The following is a 26,489-nucleotide window of genomic DNA, read 5'->3' as shown; positions in this document are numbered from 1 at the left end:
ACGGCTATTCGAATAGTTTTCACTCTGCAGAGGTTGTACACTTTCCCCACAAGATCCGGATATTCATCGTGTGGGCATCATCCCTGCATAATAAGCTATGCCACGACAAATACTCGATCATAGTTTTTCGCCTGCTCGCCTTAGCCTAAGACATGCCGAATGAGTTGTACCTCCCAACACCAGAGTCCGGGATGCCGTTTACCCAGGAGTTGCAAAGTCCCCGACACCCGACCCTCCGGAATGCCATCCAACCACTTAGGCATCTTTCAATGGGAGCTCATAAGTTGTACCCCGCGTACCTAAACAGGCAAATGGGTTGCGTCCCTCCTCATGGGGAGAACCCCGGTCGAAGCGTCCATGGTCGGACTGCCACTACACTTGCAGGACCCAAACTAAGGCGAGACAAACTACTACACTACGCCCCTTGCCCACTTTGGGGTAATGTGGTTGCACTGTTTTTCAGTACGGGTGAGTACTTAGGCGCTAAAGTTTTCGAAAATATTTTCTTTTCTCCACTTGCCTCCAGCAAATCTCCCTTTCATAAACATTTTTCATTTGATAAACTCACACTTGGGCAGGGCTACCCCATTCCAAGGTTTTCGAAAAACTTCTTTTCAGGAAAACATTTTCGTAACCATTTTTCCAGGGCTCCCAACCTATAGTCCAAATTCTTCTTCGGAAAATGGCGACAAGGATGACAAGGTGGTAAGCACCATATCACTAGTAGAGAGGTGTTCAGTAGGTACCAACGAGGGCTGCACCCTAAGGGTGGATTGATAAAACTCCGGGTGGCACTAACCACCAAAATGGAAATAAAAAGACATGCACTTTATAAAATCTGAAATAATGCAAGCATAAGATATATATAGGATCAGAGATGCATCAAGAGGTGGCTTGCCTTTGTTGGCTATATGTCCCTGGACTTCATCTTCATGAATCATCAGCTCTTTCTTCCTCTTCGAAATCCTCACCAAGATTCTATCCTTCTTCTCCGATAGTGTTCGCATTCTAACGTCGCAAAATAAAAGAGAAGGCAATCAATCCCTAGCCATAGCATAAATCCACTCAAACAACATACAATAGCAAATCACTAAATCAGAGACACTTAACATTTCAAACAAACAACACCTAGGGCAAGAATGGTCACTTTATTTATAAAAGGGACTATTTCTATTGTCACAAGAAAAGACCTTAATAAACATCTATTTGCTAAAAAGGCTTCTACTTCACTCAAAGCATAATCTACACAAAAACTTAGTGGCTAATGACTTTTGGAAACCACCAGTAGGGTCTGGTGCCAAAATTTAGTATAAAACACTTTAAACAAAAACAACACAATTTCCCTATGGGTAAAATAAGCAACAACACCATATTAACAAACCACTCTATAAAAATGCACACCAAAATTTGGTAAAATCACAGAGAGTAAAGCTTGACTTTATAAAGCTACAGAAATCGGATTCACTAAATTTGGGTTTTTAAAACAATAGATATGATTTTTATAAAACCAGAAATGACTTAGGAACCATTTAAATGGCCTAAATCTTTCTGTGAGTCACAAAAATGCATGCAGCATACCTACAGAAAGCTAATAACATGTCAAAAACACTTGCACAAGAATCACATGCAAATTAATTTTTAATTTACCTAGACAATTTAAACAAGACAGTAACCAGAGCACACAAAAATCAAGGCCCATCAGTATCAGAGCATCACCAACCAACACCAAACATACCCCTGGATAGGTGAGACTAAATGTGAACTAACCCCACTGGTTTGGTATTTTTCTGATTTGTAAATGATTTTATAAAAATCAAATACTGAAAAGATATACTGTTTTAGTAACTAGCACAGTGGCCCTCGCAAATGCGAGGGCACCATCTTTAGTTCTTTAAAATCGCTAAATGTTTATTTTTATTTTGTTCATACAATATTTTTATTGTCATACCATTCATAGTGATGGCATTTTAAAGGAAAAACACAAAAAATAATTTGGTTTGCAACAATTAGAGTTTACCAAGAACACGATGCAATTAATTAGACCATCTGGTGAAATTGCTAATGAGTATGGTTGTGTGCATCACTTGAGTGACTGGCCCCATTTAAAAAACAAATTGCTCAAGAAGTAGTTATTTTGTTAGTATTGGGTGTCACTGATTGCATATTGTGAGAATGAGCTATGATCCACGCTTCTAGAAAATAGCATCTCCTTTCAATCAAAATTAATTGTCGCAGATAACGATAAAGATTGTACCAGAAAGAAATATGATCCATGCTTCCAAAAAATAACTACTCCTTTTGATCAAAATTAATTGTCGCAGGTAACCTTAAATATTGTACCAGAAAGAAATACATGATCCATGCTTCCAGAAAAAGAACTACTTTAAATCAAAATAAACGTCGAATATAAATATATAATGATAAAGATTGTACCATCGACTAAGAAATCTGCAAAATGTTAAAATGTGGAGTGGAGAACAAATCAACATTCTGAAACGTTTAATTTATAACCGATAAAGAAAATCATGTGAGCATAAAAGTTAGCTTGCAGTGTACGTCGAGGCTGGGTTTAGGAATGCCGTCACTTAGCCACCAGATTACCTCACTGCAACCAAAGTACGCAATATAATTGAAATAGTGTCCATGTACTGAGAAATCAGGCAAGTGTGAAGACGTGGTGGAGTGCAGGAAAAAAATCAACCTAGAAATAGTATGAGCATAAAAGTTAACTGGCGCTGTATGTTGAGGCTGGGCCCCATTGGTAGCAATGTATTCTTACTGTATTTTCGAAATAACATGTTTTTTAAAGAACTATAAGTGGTTTTAAATAATTTGAGGTGTTAGTTTTCAAATAATAATGTGATTAACAAACTTTATGTTATTGCCAAAACTGCAGTATTTTTCAGTATTAAAGAAGAGGCCTCTATCTCCTTTTTTTTAATACAAAGAAATAGAAAAGATGACGGTGCAGTCATTTCACAAACTGTAGAATGCGATAACTGCAGTACTTTTTGCAGTATTAAAGAAAGAGGTTACGTATCTTCTTTTTCCTATACACAGAAACTGAAAAAAAATGGTTCATTCATTTCACAAACTGTAGTATTCACTGGCCCGTGGTATCAAAATACTATGATTTAAAAAAAAGTATTTTATGCCAAACATGTGTCCCTATTCCGAGCCGTATTAGGTCATTAGGAAATTATTTCCTGTTGTACGGGTTAGAGATGAAAGTATTTTTTTAAAAGAAATGTTCTTTTAGGGGAAGTGGTAAGGTTTATTTACATCATAGTAAAGATAGTCAATTTGATTCAACTCCGGGGCGCAAATTAAAAGTTTATTTAGCAATATCAACATATAATGTCAAATCACTTTCCACTTTTTTCCTATCAGAATTTGTAGCATGTCTTTTTTTCTTATTAACCTGTACGAACAGTACACGCTTATGTGCATGTTCTTAGTGCACAACTTATGCATCCATGCACATATTACGTGAATTAATCAGCCATGCGTGCCGATTTTTTTTCTATAGAAGCCATGCGTGTCCATCTAATCAAAGTATATTCTGATAATTTCTTCATCCGTATATATCTTAGATACATTTGAATTTAGATAAGCTTGTAATATTGTTTAGGATGGATGGGGTACAATTTTTTAATTCTTGCCAACAAAATATTTTTTATACACGATGATGATCAGCTAATTGATGTCATGTCAATACGGTAAGTAAACACCTCATGAGAGAAAAGAACGTACCCGAGCTGTATATCACGGCCAATCCCGACGTGGCGGCCTCTCTCCTTTCGCCGCATTGACTCCGCGCGCTAGCAGCAAACACAAATCTGCTAAGCAAATAAATAAGAAATTAATGATGTACATGTTTTAGTCTATTCATTAATTAATTGAAGCTAATCGGCGGCACCGAGCTATTATCTCTGGTCAAGAACAGCAGCAAACTTTCATCCTAAAACTGCACACGATCTATTTCTTGTATAGTGAAATACACATAGCCATGATAGATCTGAAGCTGGCAAGAAAAGATGTATATAATATAACAATATACAAACCTAGCTATGGGCTGTCTGAAACACATCCGCCAGTCTTCGATCCCAGCTAGCTCTGGCTTGTGTAGAAATCTTTGATCGATCTTGGACTAGGAGTCTTTACTGCTGGGTTGGTGCATGCATGAGGCAGTAGAAATTAATACCAGAATCGCTGATGGATGGGAATCTTTATGTTCAAAAAAAAAGAATCGCTGATGGATGGGCACCTAGACGAGAATACGAGGATATGATGGCGGCGGCGGACGCATGCATGAGGCGTGCGGGAGGGCGTAGCTTCAGTTTTTATTGTGACCTAATTAGCTGGATATACTCGAAGGGATGCGAGGAAAAATATGTAGGGCATTGGTGGGTAATTATCTTTAACTTTCATGGCAGTAGGTTAATTCTAAGATCCAGCGGTCATCAACAGCTAATTAGTTAAATTAATGGCTAGATGTTTCTGATTTTTGTGGGATTTTCTAGCTTATTCTCTAATTTCTGGTTAGCCCTTAATGTACTTTTAATATATAATAGATTAAATCCTTAGAATTAAACTATAACTCTTAAAAATATTTCCTTTGGCACAAAATTTCCCTATAGATATATCTACCAGTAGCACTTGGGTTTGTTTCAAAATCGTTATTATTTTTCAAACTAAAAATCATTTACTGGCTCTCTGGAAAGATCTTGTTTTCTAAAACAATTTAAATCTAGGAAGCTCCTGCATGTGAGGCTAGTTCCAAAATAAAGCTACTTAAATACACTTCACAACCAAATTAACCTCATTCAAAAATGTTTTATAAATCTAGCACAATAATTAAAATACACAATCAGATACAATTTAGGTTTATTTTTATCAGCACATAATCACAGCACAAAAGTACATGCATGTATTTATTTATGGTTAATAATTTGTTCCTGAGTACACAGCATTTCGAATCATCAAATTTGAGTCATTTATGAATTTATGGTATTTCGAAAACTAAACAGGAATTTACTGGCAGATTTAAGTAGAAGAAACAGAGAAAAGGTAAACGGGCCGGAGATTGGTTCGCGGCCCAGCTTGGCCCACTGGTCAGCCCGGCAGCGGGGCAGACGTGCGGGAGGCCGAAATTTAACAGGCGGGGACGTGGCCCGCCACGTCGGCTCGCGGGGCCCGCCACCATGCAACCAGGCACGGGCCAGGCTGCATGCAGCCGTCCGCCACCAGGTCGAGGGCGCCGGTCGAGAGCGATGGCGACGGCCGCCAAACGGCAGCCCCGCAGCTACCTAGCGATGGAGAAAGAGGGAGCGCTCACCGGGGCGTCTGGCGCGACGGAGGTTGCCGCGGCGTCGACCAGGGGCCCGCGACGCGCTCGTCTCGGACGGCGTCGAGTTCCCGACGGCGTCGCGGCGAAGGGAGCTAGGCGGCTTCACGTCGACGACGTAGACGTAGGCGACGATGCGGAGGACGTGGGAGAGGATGCAGGGAAGGGTCGACGCAGAATGCCCAGGCCATCCCGGCTGCGCGGGCTCGCGACCAAAGGCGCGGCCAGGGTTGACGTCGACGACGACCGACGCGCAGCGGACATAGCTCACCGGCGATGACGTCCTCACAAACATCTGGCAAAGGATAGGGGCATGATTAGAACCAGGAGGAAGTGCTGTTTCGGGAGGGATTCAGAACGAAAGTGGAGAGCGACGGCCAGCTCGACTCCGTCGAGTTTTGTCCGAGGAGAGCGCCGGCTCGTTCCCAGGTTGGGCCGGGGAAGAAACGGAGCAGGCTTCACCCTCGGTGCGGTCTGAGAGGGAGAGGGGATGAATGAGATGCTGAGGGGCGGTCTCGTGGCCGGGTCAAGATTATAAGCTGGGGGAGTGGAACGGGAAGGCGTTGCCCGTCCGGGTGACGTGGTCACCGCGGACAGGTGGTGCTGGGCGGCGAGCTTGGCCAGCAGAAAAGAGACAAGGAAAGGGTCTGGGGTTGCGCCAGGAAGTCTAAGCGAGTGAGGCGGTATCGGGGGCGAAGGGACAGGGCAAGGGAGGACCGGTCGTCTCAGAGGGAGGTCGTCAATTCCGTGCCCGCCAGGTGTTCGATGCCGCGTCGGCTTACAGAGCGGGGCCAAGCGCGGCCAGGAGGGACCGGACAAGAATGGGAGCGTGATAGGGACGCCTCGAGGTCAGCTAGGGGAGGCTAGTGGCGCGCTGCCTCGGGCAGAAAAGCTCCCTAAGTTTTTGGTGCATGCCAACCGTGTTTAGAGCAAGGAGAGATAAAGAGAGGGTTAGGGCTAGGCTTGGTGCCAACCATGAGGGTTCTGGGAGTGATAAGGGTCGTGCAACACACCTGGGTACAGGTTGGAGGGAGTGAGAGAGCTGCAACAAGGATCTTCCAAGATTTTGCCAAACACATGCACCGGCCTCCCTCTCACTCTCTCTCTCACATCTCTCCACGGGGAAACGGCCAAAAGGGCATGTAGCAGCAGCTAGGCTGGGCAGGTCGTCCAAGAGAGAGAGGGAGAGGAAGGATGGTGGAGAAATCAATTAAAGTGAAGTGGAGACAAAGGCATGAGGTCACATGCATGTAAAAAGATACATAGCCGGCCACCCCACTTGCTCATGCCAAAAGCAAACCAAGGTTTTGTCAAAATGAACCATGTAGATGAGCTAGATGGTGGGGGAAAATGAGGACAAGCCACAAGTTTTGATTTGAGAAATGATTGAAATATTTTAAAGAAATAGAGATGGACATATATTTATTGATGTCATGGAGGAGAAATGACCATCTAAGCAAGATTATGGCTAGGTATATGGGATGGTGGTGTTGAATGGATCAAAGAGATACATATATGGTGCACAAGGGTATTTTAAAAAGGGCTCAAGATAAGTAATTTGGATCACTTCCTATGGCTATGGAATAAGATTTATTTGAAAAGTATTTTGAAAATATTGAGAGTAACTAGGTAGTGCAAGAATTTCAAAGTGCTCTACTTGCATTACTAGGCAAAGTAAGTTGTCTAAAATTTTAAAATAAGCAAGAAGTGGTGCAAGTACCATAACATGCATTTTGTCCAAAAGAAGATAAACCCAAGAAGATAATTATATAGAAATTATTTTTGGGTGGAAAATAAGGTGATATAAAATACCACACACATTTCCCATCTTATTTTTAAAAAAAAAATTTGAAAAGCTTTGATAAAACTAGAAGTAGTTTTGTGGTCAAAGTAGAGAATAAGTAAAGTAGGTTTTCAAAACCTTGGAAATAAAATTACTTGATTTGAGAGAATAATAATTTTGGGAAAGTAATTTCTCAAGGGTAGATGATTACTACAACATGTAGCTATCATTTCCACACTTGGTTTTATAGAGATTATTCTTGGATTAAAGAAGGAAAAAGAGGTAAAAGTGGAAAAAGTGATCTTAAGCTGAATTAACGGGTAAGGTATAAGATCAAGTTGGAGAGAGGGGTTGCAAGACTTGTATAAGACATGCAAGACGTGGAAGTTGTAGACGGTAATGCATAGATGAGATCCATGCCTTGAGTTTACGAAAAACAGTTGTGGGGTCTTAGGAAACAACTGCCAAAGTTAGAACATTTTAACACTGCCAAAACAGGTTATTGACTTGGCCTCAAAACCATCCGGGATAGGAGGGTAGATAATTGATTTAGTCAATGGCAAATGGTATGGTTGGGGAAGTGCTCAGGACAAGGTAGGTCTAGGACCAGGTGCATTACCTTAGATGGAAAGGGGTAGCTTAATACAGAGGATTTGAAATGGAACCTGATAGCAGTTTAAGGACTTAGCCAAATTTATGAGGTCTTAGGGTTTTTGACTATGGTATGAGGGAAAGATGTATTAAGGGGTAGATGATCCCAAGTTTTGAATCAGGGATGGTTGGGGCTGGATTATATCACATGGATGAATTTTAAGTAGGCACACTCATGTTGCCGTAAGTGGAAAGGTTTGATGTAGTGAAAGAGGAGAGCATATTTTCCTAAGACACACATGTATTTTATTTGGTAAGTGACTAAGGTGTTTCCATAAGAGAGGAATTACTCCCTGAAGTAACCCAAGAGAAAATCTAAACAAACAGGTCAAGAAAATTTATAACAACAAGCATACCAAGTCAATTCATTTGCAAGCAGATCAAGGCAAATTATCTTAATTAGCTGTTGGAAAAAGTTTTTGTTCCCCCTGATTTTTGCATTCTAGACATGTAACAAGGTTGCAAAAGTTAGGGTGTTACACATAACCTACGCCAAGTACTACATGATGCACACACTGTCAACTTTACATCATGGAGGAGGAATAGACTACTTTAATAACATCACTAGAGTAACACATAGATTAATAGTGATACAAAGCTCATGATCACATAACGATCATACCATGGGAGAGAGAGATGAACCACATAGCTACCGGTAGAGCCCTCAGCCTCGGGGGAGAACTACTCCCTCCTCATCATGGGAGTCAGCAACGGCGATGAAGATGGCGATGGAGTCAATGGAGATGGCTCCGGGGGCAATTCCCCGTCCCGGCGGCGTGCTGGAACAGAGACTTCTGTCCCCCGAAACTTGTCTTCGCGATGGCGGCGGCTACGGAACTCTTCGTGGAATATCGTCGATTCTGTGAGGGTTTTCGGAGACGGAGGAATATATAGGCGAAGGGGCGATGTCGGTGGAGTCCCGAGGGGCCCACCCCATATGGCGGCGCGGCCAGGGGTGGGGCCGTGCCCCCCTAGGGTGTGGCCGCCTCGTGGCTCCTCTTCGTCTCCTCTTCGGTGTTCTGGAAACCTCCGTGGAAAATAAGACCGTGGGCTTTTGTTTCGTCCAATTCGGAGAATATTTTCTGTGTAGGATTTCTGAAACCAAAAACAGCAGAAAACAGGAACTGGCGCTTCGGCATCTTGTTAATAGGTTAGTCCCAGAAAATGCATAAAAATGATATAAAGTGTATATAAAACATGTAGGTATTGTCATAAAACTAGCATGGAACATCAGAAATTATAGATACGTTGGAGACGTATCAAGGGCTCGCGGATGACGATCCCGCCGCCGCTGCAATTACGGTTGCGCGTCGGGGAAAGCGGCTCCGGTTTCACCGGCGCCAATGATGGCACCGACCTGGAGATCGGCGTCGACCTCGACGGCGAACCGGACGACGAGGAGCTGGCAGCCATGCGCCGTCATGAATAAACTCAACAATATAACTATCACATAAAGCATTCTTATTCACATGCATAAAAGTATCATTACTCTCCACATAAGCAATTTTATTAGTAATAGTGGGAGTAAAGCTATCACAACCATCATTGTAATCATCATAAATTGCAGGCATGGTATAATCATAATACACTTTATCCTCCATAGTAGGTGGCACCAAAATACCACTATCATTATAATCATCATAAATGGGAGGCAAAGTATCATCAAAGAAAATTTTCTCCTCATAACTTGGGGGACTAAAAATATCATGCTCATCAAAACCAGCTTCCCCAAGCTTAAATTCTTCCATAGCATTAGCAATAATAGTGTTCAAAGAGTTCATGCTAATAACATTGCTACAACTATTTTGCAAACAAAGTTCCATGGGTTTTTTAATTCTCTCTTCAAACACATCATGTCCTAATTCAATATAAAGTTCATAAAGATCTCTAATTTTTTTGTTGTTTTCCATTAAGCCTAACTAGTGAAAATAAAAACAAGAAACAAAAAGATGCAATTGCAGGATCTAAAGGAAATAGCTTCGAGCACTCACACACCGACAACAGTGCTAGGAAATAGCTTAGTAGTCGGAGGATGTGAATACCTTTTACCTTACCTCCCCGGCAACGGCGCCAGAAAATAGCTTGATGTCTACGCACGCTTCTTTTCCTGTAGACAGTGTTGGGCCTCCAAGAGCAGAGGTTTGTAGAACAGCAGCAAGTTTCCCTTAAGTGAATCACCCAAGGTTTATCGAACTCAGGGAGGTAGAGGTCAAAGATATCCCTCTCAAGCAATCCTGCAATTAAGATACAAGAAGTCTCTTGTGTCCCCAACACACCTAATACACTTGTCAGATGTATAGGTGAACTAGTTCGGTGAAGAGATAGTGAAATACAAGTGATATGGATGAATATGAGTGGTAATAACAATCTGAAATAAATATGGCAGCAAGTAAACATGCAGTAGAACAGTAAATAAACGGTGATTCGATGCTTAGAAACAAGGCCTAGGGATCATACTTTCACTAGTGGACACTCTCAACAATGATCACATAACTGAATAAATAGATGCTACTTCCTCACACTCTCTTGTTGGATAACAAACACCATTCATTGTGTAGGGCTACAAAAGCACACCTCAAGCCGGAGTAAACAAGCTCCACAACATCCGGAGTTCATATTAAAGTAACCTCTAGAGTGCATAATAGACCATTGCAATTTAGACCGAGTACTAACATAGCATACACACTGTCAACAATAGCTCTGAAAGGGGGAATAGATCGCATCAATACTATCATAGTAATAGTTAACTTCATAATCTACAAGAGATTACAATCATAACCTACGCCAAGTACTACATGATGCACACACTGTCAACATTACATCATGGAGGAGGAATAGACTACTTTAATAACATCACTAGAGTAGCTCATAGATTAATAGTGATACAAAGCTCATGATCACATAAAGATCACATCATGGGAAAGAGAGATGAACCACATAGCTACCGGTAGAGCCCTCAGCCTCGGGGGAGAACTACTCCCTCCTCATCATGGGAGACAGCAATGGCGATGAAGATGGCGGTGGTGTCGATGTAGATGACTCCGGGGGCAATTCCCCGTCCCGGCAGGGTGCCGGAACAGAGACTTCTGTCCCCCGAAATGGAGTTTCGCGATGGCGGCGGCGTCCCTGGAGTCTTTCTGGAGTTTCATCAATTGGTATCGAGTTTTAGGTCACGAGGACTTATATAGGCGAAGAGGCGGAGTTGGAGGGGCCAGGGAGCCCCCTCCCCATAGGCTGGCGCAGCCAGGGGGCCACCCGCGCCGCCTTATGGTGTGGGTCCCCTGCTGCCCTTAGCTTTACTTTATTTACTGTCTTGTTTGCAATCTCCATATTAAAAACACAAAAAAATTAGTTACTTGCATTTACTTTATCTAGTTTGCTTTATTTACTGTTGCTAAAATGGGTACTCCTGAAAATACTAAGTTGTGTGACTTCACAACCACAAATAATAATGATTTCTTATGCACACCTATTGCTCCACCTGCTACTACAACAGAATTCTTTGAAATTAAACCTGCTTTACTGAATCTTGTTATGAGAGAGCAATTTTCTGGTGTTAGTTCTGATGATGATGCTACCCATCTCAATAATTTTGTTGAACTATGTGAAATGCAAAAGTATAAGGATGTAGATGGTGACATTATAAAATTAAAATTGTTTCCTTTCTCATTAAGAGGAAGAGCTAAAGATTGGTTGCTATCTCTGCCTAAGAATAGTATTGATTCATGGACTAAATGCAAGGATGCTTTTATTGGTAGATATTATCCTCCTGCTAAAATTATATCTTTGAGAAGTAGCATATAGAATTTTAAACAATTGGATAATGAGCATGTTGCCCAAGCTTGGGAAAGAATGAAATCTTTGGTTAAAAATTGCCCAACCCATGGACTGACTACTTGGATGATCATCCAAACCTTTTATGCAGGACTGAATTTTTCTTCGCGGAACTTATTGGATTCAGCTGCTGGAGGTACCTTTATGTCCATCACTCTAGGTGACGCAACAAAGCTTCTTGATAATATGATGATTAATTACTCTGAATGGCACACAGAAAGAGCTCCACAAGGTAAGAAGGTAAATTCTGTCGAAGAAACCTCTTCCTTGAGTGATAAGATCGATGCTATTATGTCTATGCTTGTGAATGGTAGGACAAATGTTGATCCTAATAATGTTCCTTTAGCTTCATTAGTTGCCCAAGAAGAACATGTTGATGTGAACTTCATTAAAAATAATAATTTCAACAACAATGCTTATCGGAACAATTCTAGTAACAACTATAGGCCATATCCTTATAATAATGGTAACGGTTATGGTAATTCTTATGGGAATTCTTACAACAATAATAGGAATACACCCCCTGTACTTGAAGCCTGATGTCTACGGGAGCTTCTATTCTTGTAGACAGTGTTGGGCCTCCAAGAGCAGAGGTTTGTAGAACAGCAGCAAGTTTCCCTTAAGTGGATCACCCAAGGTTTATCGATCTCAGGGAGGAAGAGGTCAAAGATATCCCTCTCAAGCAACCCTGCAACCACAAAGCAAGAAGTCTCTTGTGTCCCCAACACACCTAATACAATAGGTGCACTAGTTCGGCGAAGAGATAGTGAGATACAAGTAATATGGATGAGTGTGAGTGGTAATAGCAATCTGAATGAAATATGGCAGCGAGCAAACATTCAACAAAACAGTAGACAAACGGAGATTCGATGCTTGGAAGCAAGGCCCAGGGATCCTGCTTTCACTAGTGGACACTCTCAACAATGATCACATAATAGGACTACTCTACACCCTCTTGTTGGATGATGAACATCATTGCGTAGGATTACACGAACCCTCAATGCCGGAGTTAACAAGCTCCACAATATTCAATGTTCATATTTAAATAACCTTAGAGTGCAAGATAGATCAACACAACCAAACCAAGTACTAACATAGCATGCACACCGTAACCTTCACACTATGAAAGGAGGAATAGATCGCATCAATACCATCATAGTAATAGTTAACTTCATAATCTACAAGAGATCACAATCATAGCATAAACCAAGTACTTCATGATGCACACACTGCCAACATTACATCATGGAGGAGGAGTAAACTACTTTAATAACATCACTAGAGTAGCACATAGATAATATACAACTTGATCACAAAGAGAGAGAGATGAACCACATAGCTACAGCGGAGCCCTCAGCCCCGGGGGTGAATTACTCCCTCCTCATCATGGAGGCAGCGATGGCGGTGAAGATGGCGGTGGAGACGGCGGTGGAGATGGCTCCGGGGCAATTCCCCATCCCGGCAGGGTGCCGGAACAGAGACTTCTGTCCCCCGAATTGGAGTTTCGTGATGTGGCGGCGCCCCTGGAGTCTTTCTGGAGTTTCGTCAAGCGGTGTCGAAGTTTTAGGTCACGACGGCTTAAATAGGCGAAGAGTCGGAGTCGGAAGAGTCCCGAGGCGACGACACCATAGGGTGGGGTGACCACCCTCCAGGCCGCGCCGGCCTATGGTGGGGAGGCCCTGGGCCTCCCCCTGGCTTGCCCTTCTGGCTCCGTGAGTCTTCCAGCGAAATAGAATTTCTGTAATTTTTCTGGATTTTTCCGAGCACTTTGGTTTTTGGGCCTTTTCTGCAATAAACAGACATAATAAACAGAAACCGGCACTGTGGTATCTTGTTAATAGGTTAGTCCAATAAATGCCATAATATGATATAAAGTGCAAGCAAAACATGTAGGTATTGTCATAAAACAAGCATGGAACATCAGAAATTATAGATACGTTGGAGACGTATCAGCATCCCCAAGCTTAGTTCCTACTCGTCCTCGAGTAGGTAAACGATAAAAAGATAATTTCTGAAGTGACATGCTACCAACATAATCTTGATCATACTATTGTAAATCATATGAGATGAATGCAGCGATTCGAAGCAATGTTAATGCAATGAGTAAACAATTAATCATATAGCAAAGACTTTTCATGAATAGTACTTTCAAGACAAGCATCAATGAGTCTTGCATAAGAGTTACTCATAAAGCAATAAATTCTTAGTAAAGACATTGAAGCAACACAATGGAAGATTAAGTTTCAGCGGTTGCTTTCAACTTGTAACATGTATATCTTATGGATAGTTGTCAATGCAAAGCGATATAACAAGTGCAATAAGCAAGTATGTAAGAATCAATGCACAGTTAATACAAGTGTTTGCTTCTAAGATAGAGAGAAATGGGTAAACTGACTCAACATAAAAGTAGAAGAAAGGCCCTTCGCAGAGGGAAGCATTGATTGCTATATTTGTGCTAGAGCTTTTATTTTGAAAACAAGAAACAATTTTGTCAACGGTAGTAATAATGCATATGTATCATGTAAATTATATCTTACAAGTTGCAAGCCTCATGCATAGTATACTAATAGTGCCCGCACCTTGTCCTAATTAGCTTGGACTACCGGAATTATCGCAATGCACATGTTTTAACCAAGTGTCACAAAGGGGTACCTCTATGCCGCCTGTACAAAGGTCTAAGGAGAAAGCTCGCATTGGATTTCTCGCTATTGATTATTCTCAACTTAGACATCCATACCGGGACAACATAGACAACAGATAATGGACTCCTCTTTTATGCATAAGCATGTAGCAACAATTAATTTTCTCATATGAGATTGAGGATATATGTCCAAAACTGAAACTTCCACCATGGATCATGGCTTTAGTTAGCGGCCCAATGTTCTTCTCTAACAATATGCACGCTCTAACCATAAGGTGGTAGATCGCCCTTACTTCAGACAAGACGAACATGCATAGCAACTCACATGATATTCAACAAAGAGTAGTTGATGGCGTCCCCAGGAACATGGTTATCGCACAACAAGCAACTTAATAAGAGATAAAGTGCATAAGTACATATTCAATAACACAATAGTTTTTAAGCTATTTGTCCCATGAGCTATATATTGCAAAGGTAGAGGATAGAAATTTAAAGGTAGCACTTCAAGCAATTTACTTTGGAATGGCGGAGAAATACCATGTAGTAGGTAGGTATGGTGGACACAAATGGCATAGTGGTTGGCTCAAGTATTTTGGATGCATGAGAAGTATTCCCTCTCGATACAAGGCTTAGGCTAGCAAGGTTGTTTGAAGCAAACACAAGCATAAACTAGTACATCAAAACTTACATAAAAGACATATTACAAGCATTATAAGACTATACATCGTCTTCCTTGTTGTTCAAACACCTCACTAGAAAATATCTAGACTCTAGAGAAACCACTCATGCAAACCAAATTTTAACAAGCTCTATGTATTTCTTCACTAATATGTGCAAAGTATATGATGCAAGAGCTTAAACAAGAGCACAACAATTGCCAAGTATCAAGTTATTAAAGACATCATACCAATTATTACATGTAGCATTTTCTGTTTCCAACCATATAACAATTAACGAAGCAGTTTCAACCTTCGCCATGAACATTAAAAGCTAAGAACACATGTGTTCATACGAACCAGCGGAGCGTGTCTCTCTCCCACACAAGCATTTATTCAAACAAGAACAAAAACAAGAAACATACAGACGCTCCAAGTAAAGTACATAAGATGTGACCGAATAAAAATATAGTTTCAAGAGAAGGAACCTGATAATTTGTCGATGAAGAAGGGGATGCCTTGGGCATCCCCAAGCTTAGATGCTTGAGTCTTCTTGAAATATGTAGGGATGAACCACCGGGGCATCCCCAAGCTTAGACTTTTCACTCTTCTTGATCACATTGTATCATCCTCCTCTCTTGACCCTTGAAAACTTCCTTCACACCAAACTCAAAACAACTCATTAGAGGGTTAGTGCATAATCAAAAATTCACATGTTCAGAGGTGACACAATCATTCTTAACACTTCTGGACATTGCCCAAAGCTACTGGAAGTCAATGGAACAAAGAAATCCATCCCACATAGCAAAAGAGGCAATGCGAAATAAAAGGCAGAATCTGTCAAAACAGAACAGTCCGTAAAGACGAATTTTATTGAGGCACCAGACTTGCTCAAATGAAAATGCTCAAATTGAATAAAAGTTGCGTACATATCTGAGGATCACTCACGTAAATTGGCATAATTTTCTGAGTTACCTACAGAGAATTTTGCCCAGATTCGTGACAGCAAAGAAATATGTTTCTGCGTAGTAATCCAAATCTATTATCAACCTTGCTATCAAAGACTTTACTTGGCACAACAAAACACAAAACTAAGATAAGGAGAGGTTTCTACAGTAGTAAACAACTTCCAAGACACAAATATAAAAGAAAGCACTGTAGCAAAATAACACATGGGTTATCTTCCAAGAAGTTCTTTCTTTATAGCCATTAAGATGGGCTCAGCAGTTTTAATGATCCACTCGCAGGAAATAGTATTTGAAGCAAAAAGAGAGTATCAAGAGGCAATTCAAAACACATTTAAGTCTAACCCACTTCCTATGCAAAGGAATCTTGTACACAAATGAATTCATGAAGAACAAAGTGACAAGCATAAGAGGATAGAACACGAGTAAATTCAAGATTCTCAACATAAAGAGGGGAAACTTAATATTATTAAGATGCATATAACCATGTTTCTCTCTCTCATAATAACTTTCAGTAGCATCATTGATGAAATCCACAATATACCCATCACTTAAAACATTCTTATCATGGTTCATATGCATAGAAGTATCATTAATTTTGGCATAAGAAGAGTTCTTCTCACTAATAGTAACTGGAGCAAGATCATTATCAAGAATTTGAACATGGTAAACAAGTTGCATATTAAGGGAATTGTTTTTGGTAATCCAATCATGACTATGACAAGTTTCATAAGGATAGTTATAACCTATATCATAGCATTCTTTATAATAATCATCAAAGATCGGAGGCACAGTGTCATCATAAGAAATAGAATAGTTATCTTTCACAGTCGGTTTATCTGTGTCCACACCATCATTGTTATTAGAAGGAGATGTATCAAGAACATAATGTCCAGTAGCAAAAGGATTTCAAACACCTCTTCCCCAAGCTTAGAGCTTTCTATATCATTATGGGAGGAAGCATGGATAGCACTGACACTATGGCAATTATTATCATCTTCAGAATTAGTTTCCCAGAGATTTGTAATATCAAAAGTAGTGTGCTTATTCAAATCATGATCGCTAATGTATGTAAAGGGCATAGGAAGATCATCGTATTCAGATTCATGATCACAATAATCATTAGGAGCAACATACTTACGGTTACCTAGCGTTATCTCATTCACGCGGGGATACGCCGTTACCTCTTTCTTTTTATTCTCCTTCTTCTTCTTCTTCGTTCCCTTCTTCTTCTTCTTCTTCTTCTTCTCTTCCTTCTCCTCGTTCCTTTCTTTAGGATGAAGAGGCTTGAAGGGTGGCTTGTCCACATAACCTGATTTACTTTCAGAAACAATAGAAGAAACTTGGGAGGATCCCTTCTTTTCATTAATTAGTTGAAAACACACAGCGGTCCTATCATATTTTGGCAAGGTGTCATCTTATAAAATATTTTGTATGTAAGTATTTGTATGGCTATTATCAATGCAATAAGAAAAACACCCATGCAGGACATCATCAATATCAAGATCACTCATATGTAACAAAGAGATTTTTCGCGACAGTTCTTCACACCCCAAAAATAAAGTAAGTTCATCATGTTGATTAGGAGTAATTTCATCATCACAATACAAATTTGCAGCACTCATTGGGTTCAAATTATCATTGGAGGAGCATTGAAAATTAAAGTGACCCACTTCATGGCAAACTTCACAAATAAAAGGATAGAGGGCACAAACTTTTTTACCAAGATCATCTAGAGCCCTAAACCACTTTCTAGTTTTGTCATTAGCATGATGGATACAATATTCATCTTTGATTTGATTAATTCCACAAGGTCTATGTATTCCACAAAAATTAACATGCTTATAGGAAATAGCATTCTTAGGAGTTTGAGCATGCTTATCGCAATAATTAACAACAATTTCATTCTTCATGCAAGCCTCTTTAAAAGGTTCATGATACTTATCAAAATTCTTTTTAGGCAATTCAAAATGAGAAGCAAAGGCTTTATAAAGATTTGCAGCAACTTGAGAGTCAAGACCATAAGTAGCACTCATATTTTGAAATTTATCGGTATCCATAAAAGCTTCAATGCATTCATAATCATAATTTATACCTGACTCTTTACCTTCATTGTTCTCCCATCCTTCAGCGTTCTCCTTAATCCGATCAAGAAGATCCCACCTAGCTTCAACCTCCTTGCTTGTGAAAGATCCCTTCGAACATGCGTCCAGATAGTCCTTGTGTTGTCCTGAAAGCCTCGCATAAAAATTGTTAACAATAACATTACGGGGGAGCTCATGAATGGGACATTTGAGCATTAGTGACTTCAATCTCCCCCACGCTTGAGAAATACTCTCCCCATCACGAGGATAAAAGTTATAAATATAATTCCTATCAATATGCACTTCATGAGGAGGATAAAATTTAGAATAAAAGAGAGATGCAATTTCCTCCCAACCAAGAGAATGACTATTCTCCAACAATTTGTACCAATGCACCGCTTTACCAGACAGCGAAACGGAGAATAGCTTCCTCTTCACTTCATCCATAGAGATACCTGCACACTTGAATAACCCGCATAATTCATGCAAAAACAGTAAATGATCTTTAGGATGGACAGTTCCATCCCCTTCATAGCGGTTATCCATAACACGTTCAATAATTTTCATGGGTATCTTGAAAGAAGTACTTGCAGTTGGGTGATTTAAAGTATCACAAGCATTATTAGCGTTATCGCATATGGGAGATAAAGCATTATCAGAACAAATTTTCTCCCCTAAAGATGGGAAGCCAAAAAGATCACAGAAACTAGCTTCCCCAAGCTTAGACTTATTCATAGCATTAGCAGTGATTGCGTTCATACCAATAATATTGCTACTAGCATGCAAATGAGGTTCCATAGGTTCTTTAATTTTCGCATCACACAATTCATGTCTTAGCTTAGGAAATAAATTAAGAAGCTCATAGTTATATTCCATTATGCCTAACTAGTGTAAACAAGAAACAAAAAGTTGCAATTGCAGGATCTAAAGGAAATAGCTTCGAGCACAAACACAATGGCGCCAGAAAAGTACTGTTACCTGGAACCGAAGTATGAGTGCCTTTTACCTTTCCTCCCCGGCAACGGCGCCAGAAAATAGCTTGATGTCTACGGGAGCTTCTATTCTTGTAGACAGTGTTGGGCCTCCAAGAGCAGAGGTTTGTAGAACAGCAGCAAGTTTCCCTTAAGTGGATCACCCAAGGTTTATCGATCTCAGGGAGGAAGAGGTCAAAGATATCCCTCTCAAGCAACCCTGCAACCACAAAGCAAGAAGTCTCTTGTGTCCCCAACACACCTAATACAATAGGTGCACTAGTTCGGCGAAGAGATAGTGAGATACAAGTAATATGGATGAGTGTGAGTGGTAATAGCAATCTGAATGAAATATGGCAGCGAGCAAACATTCAACAAAGCAGTAGACAAACGGAGATTCGATGCTTGGAAGCAAGGCCCAGGGATCCTGCTTTCACTAGTGGACACTCTCAACAATGATCACATAATAGGACTACTCTACACCCTCTTGTTGGATGATGAACATCATTGCGTAGGATTACACGAACCCTCAATGCCAGAGTTAACAAGCTCCACAATATTCAATGTTCATATTTAAATAACCTTAGAGTGCAAGATAGATCAACACAACCAAACCAAGTACTAACATAGCATGCACACCGTAACCTTCACACTATGAAAGGAGGAATAGATCGCATCAATACCATCATAGTAATAGTTAACTTCATAATCTACAAGAGATCACAATCATAGCATAAACCAAGTACTTCATGATGCACACACTGCCAACATTACATCATGGAGGAGGAGTAAACTACTTTAATAACATCACTAGAGTAGCACATAGATAATATTCAACTTGATCACAAAGAGAGAGAGATGAACCACATAGCTACAGCGGAGCCCTCAGCCCCGGGGGTGAATTACTCCCTCCTCATCATGGAGGCAGCGATGGCAGTGGAGACGGCGGTGGAGATGGCTCCGGGGGCAATTCCCCGTCCCGGCAGGGTGCCGGAACAGAGACTTCTGTCCCCCGAATTGGAGTTTCGCGATGTGGCGGCGCCCCTGGAGTCTTTCTGGAGTTTCGTCAAGCGGTGTCAAAGCTTTAGGTCACGACGGCTTAAATAGGCGAAGAGTCGGAGTCGGAAGAGTCCCGAGGCGACGACACCATAGGGTGGGGTGACCACCCTCCAGGCCGCGCCGGCCTATGGTGAGGAGGCCCTGGGCCTCCCCCTGGCTTGCCCTTCTGGCTCCGTGAGTCTTCCAGCGAAATAGAATTTCTGTAATTTTTCTGGATTTTTCCGAGCACTTTGGTTTTTGGGCCTTTTCTGCAATAAACAGACATAATAAACAGAAACTGGCACTGTGGTATCTTGTTAATAGGTTAGTCCAATAAATGCCATAATATGATATAAAGTGCAAGCAAAACATGTAGGTATTGTCATAAAACAAGCATGGAACATCAGAAATTATAGATACGTTGGAGACGTATCAAAGCCATGCTTAAAGAATTTATTAGTACACAAACTGCTTTTAACAAATCTGTTGAAGAAAAGCTTGGGAAAATTGATATACTTGCTTCTAAAGTCGATAGTCTTGCTGCTGATGTTGATCTTTTGAAATCAAAAGTTATGCCTAATGAAAATAAAGATATTAAGTCATTTGCTACAGCAAACGCCATCCAAGTTAGAATTAATGAGAATATAAGATTGATGGCCGAATTGCGTGCTAGGTGGGAGAAAGAAGAAAATGCTAAAGATAACAATATAGCTAAAGTTTGGACTATTACCACCACTAGCAATGCTAATGCTTCACATGTTGCTGCACCTCCTACTATTAATGGTAAAAGAATTGGTGTTGGCAATGTTTCCACTTCTAATGCAAAGCGTGAAAAACTGCCTGAAACTCATAAAACTGCTGAAATTTTTTCTAATGTTGGGGATAATGATCCCATTGCTTTAGATCATAATGGTTTATATTTTGATGATTGTCATATCTCTGAAGTTATAAAGTTCTTACAAAAACTTGCTAAAAGTCCTAATGCTAGTGCTATAAATTTGGCCTTTACAAAACATATTACAAATGCTCTCATAAAAGCTAGAGAAGAGAAATTAAATCTTGAAGCTTCTATTCCTAGGAAGTTAGAGGATGGTTGGGAGCCCATCATTAAGATGAAGGTCAATGACTTTGATTGTAATGCTTTATGTGATCTTGGTGCAAGTATTTCTGTTATGCCTAAGAAAATCTATAATATGCTTGACTTGCCACCATTGAAAAATTGTTATTTGGATGTTAATCTTGCTGATAACTCTACAAAGAAACCTTTGGGGAGAGTTGATAATGTTCGCATTACTATTAACAATAACCTTGTCCCCGTTGATTTTGTTGTCTTGGATATTGAATGCAATGCATCTTGTCCCATTATATTGGGAAGACCTTTTCTTCGAACTATTGGTGCTATTATTGATATGAAGGAAGGTAATATTAAATATCAATTTCCTCTCAAGAAAGGTATGGAACACTTCCCTAGAAAAAGAATGAAGTTACCTTTTGATTCTATCATTAGAACAAATTATGGTGTTGATGCTTCGTCTCTTGATAATACTTGATACACACTTTCTGCGCCTAGCTGAAAGGCGTTAAAGAAAAGCGCTTATGGGAGACAACCCATGATTTTACTTCTGCACTTTTGTTTTATATTTGAGTCTTGGAAGTTGTTACTACTGTACCAACCTCTCCTTATCTTAATTTTGTTGCATTGTTGTGCCAAGTAAAGTCTTTGATAGTAAGGTTCATACTAGATTTGGATTACTGCGCAGAAACAGATTTCTTGCTGTCACGAATCTGGGCCTAATTCTCAGTAGGTAACTCAGACAATTATGCCAATTTACGTGAGTGATCCTCAGATATGTACGCAACTTTCATTCAATTTGAGAATTTTCATTTGAGCAAGTCTGGTGCCTCGTAAAAATTCGTCTTTACGGACTGTTCTGTTTTGACCGATTCTGCCTTTTATTTCGCATTGCCTGTTTTGCTATGCTTGATGGATTTCTTTGTTCCATTAACTTTCACTAGCTTCGTGCAATGTCCAGAAGTGTTAAGAATTATTATGTCACCTCTGAACATGTGAATTTTGATTGTGCACTAACCCTCTAATGAGTTGTTTTGAGTTTGGTGTGGAGGAAGTTTTCAAGGATCAAGAGAGGAGGATGATACAATATGATCAAGGAGAGTGAAAGCTCTAAGCTTGGGGATGCCCCAGTGGTTCATCCCTGCATATTTCAAGAATACTCAAGCATCTAAGCTTGGGGATGCCCAAGGCATTCCCTTCTTCATCGACAACATTATCAGGTTCCTCTAGTGAAACTATATTTTTATTCCATCACATCTTATGTACTTTGCTTGGAGCGTCTGTTTGTTTTTTGTTTTTGTTTTGTTTGAATAAAATGGATCCTAGAATTCATTGTGTGGGAGAGAGACACACTCCGCTGGGATGCCCAAGGCATTCCCTTCTTCATCGACAACATTATCAGGTTCCTCTAGTGAAACTATATTTTTATTCCATCACATCTTATGTACTTTGCTTGGAGCGTCTGTTTGTTTTTTGTTTTTGTTTTGTTTGAATAAAATGGATCCTAGAATTCATTGTGTGGGAGAGAGACACGCTCCGCTGTTGCATATGGACAAATATGTCCTTTGGCTTTACTCATAATGTTCATGGCGAAGGATAAACTGTTTCGTTAATTGTTATATGGTTGGAAACGGAAAATGCTACATGTGGTAATTGGTAGAATGTCTTGGATAATTTTATACTTGGCAATTGTTATAGATCATGTTTAAGCTCTTGCATCATATACTTTGCACCTATTAGTGAAGAAATACATAGAGCTTGTTGAAATTTGGTTTGCATGATTGGTCTCTCTAAAGTCTAGATATTTTCTAGTAAGGGTTTGAGCAACAAGGATGACAGTGTAGAGTCTTATAATGCTTGCAATATGTTTTTATGTGAGTTTTGCTGTACCGGTTCATGCTTGTGTTTGCTTCAAATAACCTTGCTAGCCTAAGCCTTGTATTGAGAAGGATTACTTCTCGTGCATCCAAATCCTTGAGCCAATAACTATGCCATTTATGTCCACCATACCTACCTAATACATGGTATTTCTCCGCCATTCCAAAGTAAATTGCTTGAGTGCTACCTTTAAATTTCCATCCTTTGTCTTTGCAATATATAGCTCATGGGACAAATAGCCTAAAAACTATTGTGGTATTGAATATGTACTTATGTATCTTATTTCTTATTAAGTTGCTTGCTGTGCGATAACCATGTTCCTGGGGACGCCATCAACTACTCTTTGTTGAATATCATGTGAGTTGCTATGCATGTTCGTCTTGTCTGAAGTAAGGGCGATTTACCATGAGTTGAATGGTTTGAGCAGGCATATTGTTAGAGAAGAACATTGGGCCGCTAACTAAAGCCATGATTCATGGTGGAAGTTTCAGTTTTGGACAACAATCCTCAATCTCTAATGAGAATATTAATTGTTGTTGAATGCTTAAGCATTAAAGAGGAGTCCATTATCTGTTGTCTATGTTGTCCCGGTATGGATGTCTAAGCTGGGAATAATCAAAAGCGGGAAATCCAATGCGAGCTTTCTCCTTAGACCTTTGTACAGGCGACATAGAGGTACCCCTTTGTGATACTTGGTTAAAACATATGTATTGCGGTGATAATCCAGGTAATCCGAGCTAATTAGGACAAGGTGCGGGCACTATTGGTATACTATGCATGAGGCTTGCAACTTGTAGGATATAATTTACATAACACATATGCTTTATTACTACCGTTGACAAAATTGTTTCTTGTTTTCAAAATAAAAGCTCTAGCACAAATATAGCAATCGATGCTTCCCTCTTTGAAGGGCCTTTCTTCTACTTTTATGTTGAGTCAGTTTACCTATTTCCTCCCATCTCAAGAAGCAAACACTTGTGTTAACTGTGCATTGATTCTTACATGCTTGCATATTTGCATTCATCATATTACTTTATGTTGACAACTATCCATGAGATATACATGTTACAAGTTGAAAGCAACCGCTGAAACTTACTCTTCCTTTGTGTTGCTTCAACACCTTTACTATGAATTTATTGCTTTATGAGTTAACTCTTATGCAAGATTTATTGATGCTTGTCTTGAAAGTACTATTCATGAAAAGTTTTGGCTATATGATTCAGTTGTTTACTCATTGTCTTTACCATTGCTTTGGATCGCTGCATTCATTACATATGCTTACAATAGTATTGATCAAGATCATGATGGCATGTCACTTCAGAAATTATCTTTGTTATCATTTACCTACTCGGGACGAGTAGGAACTAAGCTTGGGGATGCTGATACGTCTCCAACGTATCGATAATTTCTTATGTTCCATGCTACTTTATTGATGATACCTACATGTTTTATGCATACTTTATGTCATATTTATGCATTTTCCGGCACTAACCTATTAACGAGATGCCGAAGAGCCAGTTGTTGTTTTCTACTGTTTTTTGTTTCAGAAATCCTAGTAAGGAAATATTCTCGGAATTGGACGAAATCAACGCCCAGGGGCCTATTTTTCCACGAAGCTTCCAGAAGTCCGGAGAGGAAACGAAGTGGGGCCACGAGGTGGCGACACAACAAGGCGGCGCGGCCAAGGAGGGGCCCGCGCCGCCCTAGTGTGTGGGCCCCTCGTGACGCCCCCTGACCTACCCTTCCGCCTACTTAAAGCCTTCATCGCGAAACCCCTAGTACCGAGAGCCACGATACGGAAAACCTTCCAGAGACGCCGCCGCCGCCAATCCCATCTCGGGGGATTCAGGAGATCGCCTCCGGCACCCTGCCGGAGAGGGGAATCATCTCCCGGAGGACTCTACACCGCCATGGTCGCCTCCGGAGTGATGTGTGAGTAGTTCACCCCTGGACTATGGGTCCATAGCAGTAGCTAGATGGTTGTCTTCTCCTCATTGTGCTATCATTGTCGGATCTTGTGAGCTGCCTAACATGATCAAGATCATCTATCTGTAACACTATATGTTGTGTTTGTTGGGATCCGATGAATAGTGAATGCTATGTTATGTTGATTATCAATCTATCATGTGTTGTTTATGATCTTGCATGCTCTCCGTTGCTAGTAGAGGCTCTGGCCAAGTTTTTGCTTGTAACTCCAAGAGGGAGTATTTATGCTCGATAGTGGGTTCATGCCTCCATTAAATGCAGGACAAGATGTGAGAAATTTCTAAGGTTGTGAATGTGTTGTTGCCACTAGGGATAAAACATCGATGCTATGTCTAAGGATGTATGTGTTGATTACATTACGCACCATACTTAATGCAATTGTCTGTTGTTTGCAACTTAATACTAGAAGGGGTTCGGATGATAACCTGAAGGTGGACTTTTTAGGCATAGATGCATGCTGGATAGCGGTCTATGTACATTGTCGTAATGCCCAATTAAATCTCACAATACTCATCATATCATGTATGTGCATTGTCATGCCCTCTCTATTTGTCAATTGCCCAACTGTAATTTGTTCACCCAACATGCTAATTCTTATGGGAGAGACACCTCTAGTGAACTGTGGACCCCGGTCCATTTTTTACATCGAATACAATCTACTGCAATACTCGTTCTACTGTTCTCTGCAAACATCATCATCCCTGGTGTTGCGCCGCACTACATCCCGCTGCCATCAACCTTCAACGTGCTTCTTGGCTCCTACTGGTTCGATAAACCTTGGTTTCTTACTGAGGGAAACTTGCCGCTGTACGCATCATAAATTCCGCTTGGGGTTCCCAACGGGCACGTCGATTGCGTGCTAGCATCAAGGTGCAAAGTACATGATGCAAGAGCTTAAACATGATCTATTTGAGCACAACAATTGCCAAGTATCAAATTATTCAAGACATTTTACCAATTACCACATGAAGCATTTTCTGTTTCCAACCATATAACAATGAACGAAGCAGTTTCAACCTTCGCCATGAACATTAAAAATAAAGCTAAGAACACCAGTGTTCATATGAACGAGCGGAGCGTGTGTCTCTCCCACACAAAGAATGCTAGGATCTGATTTTATTCAAACACAAACAAAAATAAAAACATACAGACGCTCCAAGTAAAGCATATAAGATGTGATGGAATAAAAATATAGTTTCACTAGAGGTGACTCATACGTCTCCAACGTATCCATAATTTGTTATGTTCCATGCTACTATTATGATGATACTCACATGTTTTATACACACTTTATGTCATTATTATGCATTTTCCGGAACTAACCTATTGACGAGATGCCGAAGTGCTAGTTCCTGTTTTCTGCTGTTTTTGGTTCCAGAAATCCTACAAAGGAAATATTCTCGGAATTGGACGAAATCAAGGCCCACGATCTTATATTTCACGGAAGCTTCCAGAGCACCGAAGAGGGGCCAGAGGGGAGCTAGGAGGGCCCCACCCCACAAGGCGGCGCGGCAAAGGGGGGGCACGCCCCCCTACTGTGTGGGCCCCCCAGGGCCCCTCCGACTCCGCCTCTTCGCCTATAA

The sequence above is a fragment of the Lolium perenne genome, chromosome 3 (assembly GCF_019359855.2).
Source record: "Lolium perenne isolate Kyuss_39 chromosome 3, Kyuss_2.0, whole genome shotgun sequence".
Lineage (NCBI taxonomy): Eukaryota > Viridiplantae > Streptophyta > Magnoliopsida > Poales > Poaceae > Lolium > Lolium perenne.
Note: the sequence above shows the minus strand (reverse complement) of the source record.